Here is a 4,514-nt window from a genome sequence, read left to right on the forward strand (position 1 = left end):
ATGGCTGCCCACTGCTCCGGGTGTGTGTTCACGGTGTGTGTGTGTTCACTGCTGTGTGTGTGCACTTTGGATGGGTTAAATGCAGAGCACTAATTCCTAGTATGGGTAACCATACTTGGCCACATGTCACGTCAAAAGTCAAATGATGAAGCTGATAGAACCATTTCAATTCAAACCTCATGCAGCTTACGTCAACACGAGTTTTACTGGGTAGCACAAAATTGTTAAAAACTGAACAACAAGCTCTTTACAAGCCAAGGTAGCTAATATCATAACATGATTTTCATAATTCTGCCAGACATTTGAAGAAACAGATGGCTTTGAGGTCCTAACAAAAAGCTGAATACTTTTATTCGGCAGTAAAGATATTTATAATGTTACTAGGGATGTTCATTTCGGTTATTTTTCCTAACCGACAAACGATGCTCGTTAACAGATTATTAACCGACAAGATTATTTTAAATTAGAATTGAATTAGAAAGGATAAGTGTCTGTGTCCCGTTGAAAATACTAACATTTGTTTCCCGGGGATTCATTTTACATGCGCAAAAAGCAGAACATGAGGATTCACATGGCCATCATATCACATCAGGCACCTGCAGCGCTTCTGCGAGTGGAGAAAAACATAATAAAGCTAGGCTATATATATATATATATATATATAACGGATTTGTTTTTATTGCGAATGTACACAAATAATGGCAAACCTTTTACAATTCCGATTATCTTTATGACTGAAAGGAGTAGTTTCTTCCACTGTTAGAAGGAAAAAATTAAAAAGTGAATGCGCTGGCGTCGCATGCGCACACTAGGGCTGTCAAAAAAAATTCGAATTTCGAATATTCGTCGAATTAAACAAAAAAAAAAAAAAAAAAAAAAAAAAAAAAGTTTTTTTTCCCTCAACATAAAATCAAAAAAAATTCGAATTTCGAATATTCGTCGAATTAAACAAAAAAAAAAAAAAAAAAAAAGACAAAAGCTTTTTTTCCCTCTAACTGAAATTATGCCTTTTAAATTAGAATATAATTTGAATTTTTATAATATTTAAGTGGAAAATTCTAATTTAGTTTTTCAGTCATTTTGACAGCCCTAGTGCGCACACAGTTAAGCATTGCTACCTTGACAATGCAGCCTGTTCATTATCATAATAAAATACAGTCAGTCAAACATATGGGGAAAAAAAAACACACTGCTCAGTTTAAATATGTAGTAAAATCTGTGCCGTTAAGTGTTATCACCGTACCGCTGTGATGTTAAGAAAAACATTTTGTTTTACGTGGATATTGGAATGCGAGTGAAGTAGGCTACATAATAAATAATATTTTGGCATTCAAATACATCGTGAATACGGAAACATTTGATTTTGTGTCGAATGAGAGACCCAACATTGGTTTCAGTTTCATTTTAGCCTAAATTAATTTGTTTTGGCTTGTCGTTTATATTGCTATAACTTCTTATATTTTTTCATTCTTGTTCTTTTCTAAATACTGTTAATTGAAAGGATTTGTTGTGGAGTGAGGGGAACTAAAATAGCCTAGCTATGTTTACAGTGTTTATTATAAAGTTTGTAAACGTTACAAACATGTGTTGTATTTTTGATCAAATAAATGGACCCTTGGTGATGCAAGAGCAGAAGACATCTAAACCTCTATAGAAACACAGTACTCTGCTGATTTCTTCAAGGTATGATAGAGCAAGAGATTTTCTACTCAACAAAAATGACAAATGCCTTGGAATTAAAACATTTAACACTTTAAAAGTTCATTTTAACATTACTTTAGCACCTTTGTGGGTTAAAAAGACTTTAAAAGGACCAGTGGGTGAGTATGTGTCTTGTCCAACCTTGATTGACAATCAGGTAATAAATAATGACATGTCTCAAAAACTATGATACTACTCAAAACAGCTGTTCAAAAAGAAGTCGAAAACAGTATTTATTAGAAACAGTGACATCCTCTGCTCAACTTCATTGGCTTTCACAATAGTTCTACATCAATAGTTTCGATGCACTTGTCAACAAGAACAGTTGAAGAAAAACGCGTAAACTCCCATTCGCTGCAAACACATCTGGATTGAGTCCTGTGACGACATGTGTCCATTGATAATGTTTATTTGTATCCTGCCGTGGATATGCATCTGAGGTATTATCATAGTCATCATATTTACACTACTTGTTGGCTGTTGTAACGGGCGAGTGTCCTTGTAACGTTAAATCTATAATCCAGTCGTAATCCAGTACAGATTACTATCCCCTTTAGACCTCGTATTTTCCTTCAATCTCACAATTTAACTATGACCTGTTTGGTTTGACCTGGACAAGTGCAACTACAAACAACCTCTAAAGCTCAGTTAACACAGGCAAACATGGAGTTTATTCAACTTTATTCGGGATTATTGGTAAATCTGGAAGGATCTGAGAGGAAAGAGACGCTACTGGCCAATTCACATCTTGGCGTCAACAAAACCACTTCAAATATATAACCTTCAACGGATTTACATTCATTAAAACCTATTATGAAATTCACACACGATGTTGACTGGTTTATGAGTTCATTAAGAATTTGCAATCACTTTTATCGATGAAGCAAAAGGCTGACTAGGCAGTTAGCATTAGCCCGCATAGCCACAATAGGAGATTTATGTTGAATTTGGGCCGCAAATTTAAGCATAGTCGATTAAAACTCACCTTGAACTGGGTGGTAATACGATATAGTCAATTGTGGCTGAATCATAGAGGACTCAGCCGAATGGTTCTTTAGATATCCTATGTACAGCTCCTCATTGCTATCGCCGCATGTCCTCCCTTGTAAAGTGTAGAGCGCTCCGAGGACGCGCTTGATTATTGGAGTCGACTCTTTAAATCGAGTCTCCAACATGTTCGACTCCCTTGAAAGAGGGTGCGCAGGTGCACGATTGATTCATTGGCGTCGAAGCTTTAGCGGAATCGACTCTCATTTTATGGATTATGACTGTAGAATTCCATTGGGCGTAATCGATGCTTTGACTTTGATCTACGCAAATGATTCCAGGACCGATTCTATCATGAATAAATGGCTAATATAACCTTTTTAACAGTCGAGGCAAAAAGACACATTAAACGCACCGCACATAAGAAGTAAGCGATGAACGTATGATTTACAATCATCCTGAGTAAATTAATGTGAAAAATAATCAGGCTTTATGTAGTTTCAGTTTTTCAAAATAAAAGACTGAAGCTTTGAGTTCAGTAATGACGTAAATTTGTAGGCACAATTATTATTATTTTACACAAATTTACTCAAAATGATACAAATAATTATTGTACTCAACTGCCAATTAAAAATTTTGTAATGAAAACGATTTCTTTTAAATATACACGGTTTTACTTTTAGACAAGATGCAAACCGCAAGCACACAATATCCTGCCAATCTATAAAGCAACACATACCCATTTTTTTCAGTTTGACAGACGTCATTTGTTTTGTGTACTTGCACTTTAATGCATATTTTCTTTTATGCATTTTAATTGCTACAGGACAACTTAACTTCAAAGCATTATTAGTGTAAAAGACAAGAGTTAATTTATTACATTTTACTGTCTACGACACAATTTATGAAATTTTACTGTCTATTACTGTGTTTATATTGATAATCTCTCCCTTCATTTGTACGATTACATTGCAGTAGAACAACAGAGATATGGAAGATCAGAGAAAGATCTGAGATTGCATTTTTTATTTTCTAAAAATACAATTACAAAAGTTTTACTCAGTAATGAAGAACAATCTTCCTACCATACTGTATCTGCACTAGTATTTGCACAAAGTTGATTGAGTTACAAAAGTCTGGTCCCCTACTGGAATGTCTAAGTGAACATGATCACATGTAAAGATGTCTATATTGTTTTAAATGCACATCAAAAAACAACAGCATTTACATTTATACTATACCAGCCAGAGATGTAGTAGTACAATTGTTTATTGTATAACTGTTGGCTAAATTTAGCTGATTTTGTAGTGAAATGAAGAAACTGAACAACCTGCTATTTTCAAGTGCTACATTAATGTAATTATCTAAGATATTCAGGATGAACATAGTTTAACCACTCTGCACTGTGGTTGCTTTAATGTTCGTGTTTTAAATCAAATACTCAATATGTGGAATTTTATTGCAGTCAGTTCTGAAAGGAACAAAAAATCTGGGTACTTTATCTCACAAAATCTCACCAACTGGAACTATATGGAGAGCACACAGAATAAACACCAGTCATGGAATCAGTATGTTGCTAACAAAACATTTCCCTTTACTGCCAAATGTCCAAGACTATGATGGTCCCTTCACCGACCCAGCACAGTAGCCAGCAGTGCCATGCGAATATACATCCCGTTCTCCGCCTGCCGGAAGTGAGCAGCCCGAGGATCTGTGTCCACTTCCACACTGAAAACAAAGTAGGATTATGAAAGACTGCAAACAAAACTCTGTATTCAGCACTCGTTTATGTAACTTCCTATTTTGCCTGCTTAAAATTTGATTTT

At 35.0% G+C, this 4,514-nt stretch overlaps 1 protein-coding gene across 4 annotated transcripts in view; it reads right to left on the reverse strand.

Annotated features, from left to right (window-relative positions):
* The window catches only part of LOC107675096 (dnaJ homolog subfamily C member 5-like), a 15,269-nt gene extending 12,427 nt beyond the window's left edge, over window positions 1-2,842 (reverse strand). For all 4 annotated transcript variants that reach the window (XM_016469311.1, XM_016469314.1, XM_016469312.1 and 1 more), the window contains exon 1: window positions 2,687-2,842. The gene's annotated coding sequence lies outside the window, so the exon portion shown is untranslated. The remainder of the gene's footprint in view (window positions 1-2,686) is intronic.
* Window positions 2,843-4,514: the final 1,672 nt, after the last annotated feature.

This window comes from Sinocyclocheilus anshuiensis, unplaced genomic scaffold (assembly GCF_001515605.1).
Source record: "Sinocyclocheilus anshuiensis isolate Anshui unplaced genomic scaffold, SAMN03320099.WGS_v1.1 scaffold776, whole genome shotgun sequence".
In the NCBI taxonomy this organism is placed as follows: Eukaryota; Metazoa; Chordata; class Actinopteri; order Cypriniformes; family Cyprinidae; genus Sinocyclocheilus; species Sinocyclocheilus anshuiensis.